The following is a 10,107-nucleotide window of genomic DNA, read 5'->3' as shown; positions in this document are numbered from 1 at the left end:
ATATGAACTTTTAATGAAATAAAAACAATTTTAGAGCATACTCCAAACAGATTTTGATATATCTTTAATATTTTTGTTTATTTTAAATTTTAATTTTAAAATACACTCAAAATAATTTTATACATAATTAAATATTAAATATAATTATTATAAAATTATGGTTACTTTTTTCAAAATTAAAAACATAATAATAGATTATACATAAAATAAAAATATTATCTTAAAAGAAACTAATAATATTGCTTCTGGGCCATATCATTCAATTCCAACCTAGTTAATAAGGAGACTTTGAAATTGGAAAACATCTTAATAATTTTAACCAAGATGATGGATACCACTTAAGCTAATCAGGAAAACCATACATCTCTTATCATCTAAACCTTTTACCTCTAATTTAAAGTCTCACACTTCCTAACCCCTTCTTCCCTCTAATTCTCTCCTTTATACGTTTTCTCCTCCCCTTTCCATTCCTTGTAGATTTCTTCTTATGATTAATATTTCTCTTTACATAGTCAATTCTATTCCTCATTGTAATATTTAATATCCATCTTAAATACGGATCTAACATGAGCCGAGATGGATCCAATATTTAAATGTTTTGTAAAGTTATTTAATTTTATTTATTTTTAGATTTTTCATAATTTTTATTTTCGCGAAAATGAGGAAAAAATCAATTCAATTTTGATGATGGACGAACAACGTTACACATCGTACTGGGTTGTAAAATGAGACTTGGCTCAATTAATTTAATTTTCTTATTAAATTACCCTTCCAATTTAACCATCTTTGATATAATTAATAAAATTAGGGTATTTAATAATTTAAATAATATTTTATTCCAAATGTTGACCTTTGCACTTTTGACTATCTCCAATCGTAATCTTAACATTTATATATTATAATCCAATTTCATTCCAATTTTGTTTTATTTCTATAATTTTTTTCATTTTAATATAAACTAGCATAGATCCATTTCTAACACTAGCGGAGAGGGATCCAATTTCTTCACTTGTAAATTTTTTTATGAGTCCACTTTATTTACATGTTTTATATAGTCTTTTTTTTTAATCTTTTTAGACTTTTTTATTTTTTATTTTATTTTGGCAGACATGCCCAAAATTTCAATTTTACAATGTTACACATCATACTAGGCCTCAATGAGCCTCTTGGCTCAATCATACAATTAATCAATTATGCCTTTGATATAATTAATAAAATAATAATACGTTTCAATTTTAATCTTTTCTCCTCCCTTTTTGAATTTTGACCAATTAATTTTTTTTAATCTCTTAAGTTTAATTTATTCATTTTAATTTATTTATTTATATATATTCATTTTTTCAAGGATTTTAATTTAACGAACAAATTTTTGGATTATAATATTTTAATTTCAATTTTAAATCAATTATTTCTCTCAATATAATTTTAATCAAAATGATCATTTATGCCATGTCTTTTTAATCTCACTATATCTAACAGCTAATTTTTCTCATTCTCTATATATTTTGATCAAACACTCTTCCTATTTTCTCTATATATTCCAAATAATACACACATGATTCCAAAAATTCTCAACAACATAATAATTGCTCCAATAATATGAAATTTACATGAAAACTCAACTAATTTAACTAATATTTAATATTATAATTTATTTTTATAATTCCATATCTCTACATTTTATTTTTTAATGTATGCTTTGCACCGTCACAAGATTTCCATGAAGATATTTTCATTAAACTAAAACATAAGAGTATTAAATTGTAATTAGTCCACCATTATTAAAAAGTTTATAACATAGCAATTATCTTACAGAATCTATAACAATAAAAACAAAATTCCTTATTCGATGAATTTGGTCACATGGATAAACATATAATTTGATCACAACAAATTGAAGGGTTAGGTTCGGTCGTACAGTGCTAAACTCGTTCTTTAAACGGAAAATAATAAAAATATTTTCGCCTACATCTATTTTGAGATACGGATGCTAGTGTATATATTATTTAATATGGGAGAGATTCAATCATGAAAAGAATAAAAAAATACTGTGGCAGGACATATTTTTAATTTTCAATCAAACAAGTTTTTTTTGGGTTAATTTATATAAATTAAATATTATTAATAATATTTTTAATTTTAAATCCATACATATATATTTTTTTAAATTTATATAAATAAATATTAAGTATTATTAATATGAGGGAGGCAATGGACATGGAAATTAAATAAATATATTTAATTATAGTCTTTTTAATTGTCAATCCATAGAATATAAAGAGTATAGGTCACAGGACATCGGAGTGGAAAATGGGATTGGTTATTTATAATATAAGTTGACATATTATACTAATATTTGCAGATATTGGAAAAATAATTGAGATTTTGTTTTTTTTAAAAGAGAACCTTCATATCAGAATGACACGACTTGACTTTAATTGGTTTATGGTAGGAGATTCTCACATTTTGGTTTTAATTTTATAGAAGGAGATATAACGCTTTTCGAACACAAATCAGTATACTTAATGTCCTTTTCAGCAACATTAATAATGGTAATTTTATGAATTATAAAATTTTATAAATGGGAAATTTTATAAAAGTTAAATTATTAATAAATTATTTAATTTAAATAATAATTTTTTTATTTCTTTTGACATACCACATTTATATGGTTTGTGAACTACTAATTAACTACAAATTTGTGCTTTATGTGACCAAAATTATGGTGGAATTTTCTCAAATTTTAAAACTATAAAGGGTATGATTTATGATAGATTAAAACTTAAACATATTTTCAAATGCGTCTTTTTGGTTTTATTTTTTTGCAACAATGCTTAAGTTAATAGACTTTGGTAACATTTATGTATTTATGGTTCGAGTATGTATGTCTCTCATATTATTATGGTCACTAAATCATTTATTTCAAAGTTATTCACCTTGAGAACTCATGTTCTCTTCTCTTCTCAAGAATAATTTGTTTGGATCTTTACTGTTGACCAAATCCCTTTCAATTTCTCATCATCCTTTGCACCATCTCACCCTTTTGATGTAGTTAAGGACCATCATCTTTCATTGATGACTCAAGATACTTGGAGCAAGTCCTTTCCATTTCTTCCTGCTACCAATGCTATAAAATCTACACATATTTGATGGTGCTTTTCTCATTCTCTTTTGGAATCCACTACTTTTACTATCATTAACCCTTTGAGTAACTTATGACACTAACACTACCATCAGCTCCTCCTACCATTCCTCCCATGCATGCAAAGCTTACACTTCCATCTATTTGAGGCTAAGAAACATACTCTTTTCCACCTTCAATTTCTTTATCCACTAATATTTCTTCTACCAACCTTCTACATGGTCTTTCTTTAAAAAATTTGAGGGCCTTGGTTAAAAACTAATAAGATTCTACTTCAAAGTTCAAAGCATGGTTTTCTAAAACATCTTCATACCTAAAACCCACTACTTGGGTCAATTGTCGTTATATTGTTGAATCCTTGACAAATTTTTGGTAGTCAACCCAACCCTGCACATCGAACGTCAATGCTGATGCTTCTTTGCAAGCCTTTCCAACCATTCATGCAAATTCAATAGAATTTCTACCCGAAGTATTTTACATAGACACTTGAATATGTGTTCCTCTTTAAATCTTCAACTTCCTCACTTATGTATGCACTTTCCTAGCAAGCAAAATCATGAATCATTTCTTTGAGCCAATTTTGAATATCAACCTTCACCAACTTCCACCACATCTAGATAATACCACATTAAATTATGATCCTTAAATGAGGACTTAAATCCAATTTACTTCACTAACATGGATACTTTGTAGAGTTGAAAATCTTGGTCTCTATTCTTTCCCTTATATAGAGACCTTTGTTCTATTGTGGCTACAAGGCTCATTCCAACAGTGCAATTTTGAGTGAAAACTTCCTTACTCTATGTTCTTCTATAAGCATGAAATTCTAGAATACACCAATCCATCATCCGTTGTTGTTTAATGTCATCACGCAATGTCATATGGACATGTAAAAAATAACTAACAAGTAGTCAAGCCTTTGAGTTGGCTTTTTAATTATTCATCACCAAGAAAACATCTAAGGATTGCCTATGCCTGGTTTCTTTAAGTTTTAAATTCTTCTTTGGTCTGCAATATTTTATGCTCAAAGAGATACGAGTCTATAGTATCAACAATCAAAGCACTCCAACATAAGAAATATGAGTCCAACAATAAACACAATATGTTACTTATATATATATATATATATATATATATATATATATATATATATATATATATATATATATATATAGATATATATATATATATATATATATATATATATATAGATATATATATATATATATATATATATACACACTTAGGCTCTACTCACTATCTATGTTCCAGTCATTGACACACAAACGAATCTATTCCTACCATATTTATGATAAGGCTACTAGCATACTCCAACTCCTAAGTTATGAGAAGATGGCTTTGTTTATAATGATTTATTTCTAGACCAATTACTTTACATACACCACATATTAAGAAGGGTGACCACAACAAATTTTCTCATTAGATGATACATGAACACCATATTCAATGAGTAAATATCTTGTCTAATGGAACACAAGGTAGGGTGTATATGAAAACATTGGCTCACCCATTAGAGCATTGTAAATGTTGTCTTCAAAGGTATTTTAACTAGAGGACAGGCCGTGGCTCATAGTTTCATATTCGTAGGGACTAGGTCCATAGCTTAACTACATAGTAGGAACGAGTTCTCTAATTCTTAAGGTCCTGTTGTAGCGGCTACAATCACCCTCCAATTTTTTTCCTATGCTTCATTTTGGAGCCTCCCTTATAAACCACATCAACTCATCTCACACTGATCCAAGTACTTGTGCTTCAACTGAGCTTTATTCTTTCAATCTTGGCTTGTGTTTGCTCACTTAGCTCTTTTCCTAACCCACAAGACGATCTCTTGACTTGGTCTTTTAACAGTTGTGGGCTTTCCTTAGAGAACTGTGCAAATCTTGAGGGAAACCAACCTTGCTCTTGGGAATTTCATAGTCTTGAATGACAATGGGCCTTGTGCCCAGGAAATGTGCATAACTAGATGAAAACTAACCTTGAGTTGGGAAATTGCGCAGAATATGAGAGGAAACCCAGAGCCACTCATCCCAGAAATTGCACAGAACCAACTGTGCTAAAAAATTGTGTAATGCATGAGTCAAAGAGTTTCCTGGTTCTTCCCAGAATTGTGCAATCTTTTCCGGGTAATGCATGGAAAGTTCCCCCCCAAAAAAGAAAGAAAACTAAAGGGAAAAAAACATCCCTAGGAAATAGGGATCTATTTTTAGTAACCCGAAGGAGGCACTTTGCATTATTTCTAGAAGTTTCCCCCAATTATCGCTTTTGTCCTTGATCTAGGCATGCACGTCATAAATTCCAATTTGCTTAATTATATGTAATAGCCACTCCTAGAGCTCGTTTGTACATTTGATCATCAAGCTCTATCATTCCCAAGGAGATCAAGTAACCTTCGAAGAATTGTCATCGCTTTTCCGAGTGAGTTTCGCTTTTATCGATTCTTTGTCGCATTTCTGTTGCTTTTTGTCATTTGGCTTGTGTGAGTGTTGTTTCACTTGTTTCTCTTCATGGTTGTTGGTGTTTTAACTTTTTTATATTGTAGAAGTATTGTTTCAAGTTATAGATTTCCTTTCACAAGTGTTGCATGAGTTTTCCTGTTTTTTCACCAACAGTCGTTGTTGTGGCGACTCTCTTCACATGCTTCATTTTCCTTCAGTTTAATCAATTGTTGCACTTGTTTCAAATGCATGCATCTACACTTAGTCATATCTTCACTCAGCCTCACACCATATTTTAGATCTGCTTGTTTTTCACACTCCCTTGGGCAGATCTAGGTTTCCCTTGCCTGAATCTCACTATGCACAACATGCATTACACAATCTGGGGACTCAAGCCTCTGGCTTGGCCTTTGGAATTGCACAGAGCATGGCCTGGGATGGATCTAACTATGCATTGCATAGTTCCAGGAGCCAGTCTCCCATCTTGGCCACTAAGACTGTGGAATGCGCAGTCTCTCCCAAGCCCTGACCCAAATTGAACTATGCATTGCGCAGTTCCAGTCATCAAGCTTCCACACTGACTGGGGGGAATGCGCAGTCCATAGTTTCCATAGTCAATCAGTCACCCCTGTCAGTCAAAATTGCGCAGTCCCTCTCATAATATGTCCTGATTGCTACTTGATCATGCTATGAAGTTAGATTTGCAAGAGCTAATGTTTGATTTCCATGAGTCTCCTTTTTTTCCCGTAGGTAGGACACTTGTGAAGCACTTCTCTCTAGAAGGCATTATACCATGGCACCAAAGAGAGCTTCTTCAAGACAGACCATTGAAATCAGTATTGGGGAAGCAATTGAGAAAGCGCCAGTTAACTTGCCAATATATGTAGACACTCAACTGTTCATAGAAAAGGAGACAACACTAACATGGCAGCAAGTCCAACAATAATAACAAAAGGCAAAAATCTAGTCAAGATAAGGGAAAGAGGAAGTTGCTGACATAATAGAGGGAGAACAAAGCTGTAGAGTGAAAGCAGATTCAATCTTCATGTAGGCAACTTTGGTAGCAGAAGAAAAGGGAAGCAGAGGACACAGACATCAAAGCGGAGGAAGAGATAAAAGTAGAGCTTGCAGGTATCAAAACTGAGATCATAGAAAATAGAACAAGAACCGAAGGAAGAATAGGAGCCGAGGAGGAAATAAGAGGAAGAGAAGCAGAAATAGGAAGAAGAACAAAGACAAGGCACAATGATGGAGGAAAAAATGCCCATACAGGTCGAAGAGTTAGAATAACCAAAAGTAGAGGAGGACATTCATCAAGGAAAGCGTGATAGTGTCGAACATCAAGAAACATCCAACTTCCATTGTCCAAGCCAACTTGGCCTATGCAGGAGAAACAAGCTCAAATGTTCAGTAACCAATGACCGAGAATGAACAAATAGTAAATAAATTGTAGGCTGCTAGACAAGAGGTAGAACACTTCGAGCATTAATGGAGAATGCAGTTTCTGCATTGGGGAAGATAAGGACAACAATACTTACTGATGTATCAAAACTTGGTGATACCATGCAGAATCTCTATGACGGATTTATCACCGTGCATAAAGAAGTTGTCCATGTGCATGGTCTACAATAGCCGAGCAACAAATTTGTTCAAACTCTCAAGAAAACGCATGCTGCCATCACCCATGTACAAGAGTGGACAATGCGGTACAAAGGGGCCCCGCTTGACTTAGAAAAGAAGACAAAGCCACAGGCAGAGCTAGAGAAAGCAAAGTTTCAAATGTTGATCCAGAACTATGAGCAGCTCACCCCATTCATCAGCAACATACATGCCTCATATGTGTGGTTGTACAATAGTTTGGATTTCATGGTGAGAAAGCATAGGATCTCATCAATCAATTCCCTCATCGATGCTAAACCCAAGAACCAACTCTGGCTAGAGATCGATGAGTAGATGGAGCAGTTGAGGTGAGAGGTCACTAGGGAAGACTTGGAGCTGAGCGCACATAACATGAAAAAGTACATTGGTGGTCCTGTCAAGGTCAACACCACGATGCTCATGTTTCAAAATGAGTTGGATATAGGTTCTAAGACCATATACCCGAATGTCACAGGGGTAAGAGTCCGCTTTCAAAAAAACACCATTAAGCAGTTTGGGGACATCATCGCACAGTACCAAGCTTGGCATCAATATGTGACTGAGAAGCAGCGAATGGATGTTGCTGAGTTGGTCTTTCCCCAAACTTCGGAGTCATAATGTTTTGTCTTGTTAGGTTGTCTCTAACCTATTTTGTATTACATGGGTACATGTGGAAAATGTAATATTATTTGTAAATATGTTGTAAGTGAAATTCCAAGTGTCATTAGTTGAATGTGAAAGGTTATCATGTTATGTAATGAGTTACTTGTAAGGAAATTGAAGATTAATGAGGGTAGTCAAAGAGTCACAAAGGGGAATGTCAATGGTCACCCGACCTTTTGTTATAAATAGAACCTCATAACTCATAGAACGATCTTTTGGGAGCCAAGCTTTTGGGTAGGATTAGGCTTAGAAAAGGCTTGGGAGAATCATGACAAGCCTTGGATTCTCCACAGCATAGAGCGAGTATACTTCTTTGGAGGAGAAGGTGTTCTTGACTGTAATGTTCCATTATTGGGGCTAGTGGTCATCAATGGTGTATGTATTGATGGAAATTTCACTTATAATAATAATAACAGAGCCAACATGTTTTCATGCATATGTTGTTATTGTAGCTGGACTATTCTGGTTGCTTTAGCAATGTATGTCGTTTAACTTATGCATTTTCTTATGAACTACTTTGTATGAAATTGTACGAATCTTGTTGAATGTGTGTTGTTGGATTAACCGTCACTTTGATTTGTGGACTAATCGACATTTTATCTTGTGATGTCATTATGCTCGTGTGTTCCTTTCAAGTTGTATACTATTATAGGCTTCTAAGGGGCACACTTCCTTTTCTCCTCCATTTGTCAGAACCTTCATGCATAACACTTGACTCTCCACAGGGTCACGCACTTTCTCTCGCCCAAAGTTATCTTACTTATCTCTATGTGCTACCACAGTCAAGGCATTACACTACCACCCATTGCTGGGACTCCTACTCCAAACAGTTTGAGGTCTAGTTGGGACTTCATATCGAGGAGATCCCCTTAATGTTGGTGGGTCCAGCATCGTCAACAGGTCCTTTATGGGGCAATATATTTACAAAATTATTTATCATATGCTCAACTCCATCCATTCATGTTTAGTGTTGAACCTTTGTTGTCTTCATGAGAGTTAATGTGTACCAAGTTTATTGGATAATTATACATGTACTATAGAGGGAAGAAGGCTACAATGCCTTACTCCTTTAGAAACTTGTGTGCATTAGTGTAAGTAAAGAATAAGACATTAATGTTGCTATGGACTAAGCCATGGAGAAGCACATGTAGCTTGATCAACTGGTGAAGGTAAACCTGAGAGGAGTGATGTTAGGCATTAAGAACATGGTTATGTTTGAGGTACAATTTAGTTTGTGATTCATTACAGTGCAGAAGCATCTCCTCTATTGGTTGGTTTCACTAATTCTGATTGGACTGGTGACCCTGATGAGCAGAAGTCTACTGCACGTTATGTATTCACTCTTGGTTCTGGACCTATTACAACGGGCTTGCAAGAAATAAAGTGCCATTTCTCTTTCTTCAGCAGAAGCAGAGTATCGTGGCACCATTAAAGCTAGTAAGGAATCCTTGTGGCTTCGTTAGATCTTGTCAGATTTTGGTTTTCAGCAGCAACATCCGACTACAATTTGGTGTGATAATCAAAGTGTCATTCAACTATGCAATGATCCAGTCCAACATCAACACAAGAAACACATTGAACTACACATGCACTTCATCAGAAAGCTCATTCATGACCATGTTCTTGAAGTGAAATATTATTCAACTGATGATCAAGTTGCATACATCTTTACAAAGGCTCTCACAGAGGCGAAGTTTACTGAACTTCGATTTATGGTTGGAGTTCAGGAAGTTGTCACTAAGGGGGGATAGGCTCTAATGCCTCCTTCCTTATCCTATTGTGTCATATTTGTACATCCTTCAATCCTATACCAAGTTGTTCTTAAGGGGGGATGTTAGGATATTCCAACACATAGGAAATAATTAAGTATAACTTGGTCTAGTGTATAATTAGGTAAAGTGTGTTTCTTTAGTAGGTACTTTTTGTAACTTACAATCTGATGGTCATGATATGTTATAGACATGAAGTGATCCGAAGGTTCATTCTCTCCTCGGTATTATCGACACTTGATTCGTGGCTTAACACCCAAATTGTCCATGATATCTTTTTAAAGAGCATGGAGGGTAATTTGTTAGGTGACCATTCATGAGAGAAGCTTATGTAAATTTTCTTTCTTTTACATTAATAAATTGCTCAAAGTGATTGTGTTGGCTCAGGCCATGGACTGTTTCCCTCTTTGAGGGTTTTAACCACGTCAAGAATACTGGT

Source organism: Pinus tabuliformis, chromosome 1_2 (assembly GCF_031772625.1).
Source record: "Pinus tabuliformis cultivar Carrire ecotype Pingquan chromosome 1_2, CPIR1, whole genome shotgun sequence".
Taxonomy (NCBI): Eukaryota; Viridiplantae; Streptophyta; class Pinopsida; order Pinales; family Pinaceae; genus Pinus; species Pinus tabuliformis.
The sequence above is the reverse complement of the archived record's forward strand: the minus strand, read 5'-3'. Positions refer to the sequence as shown.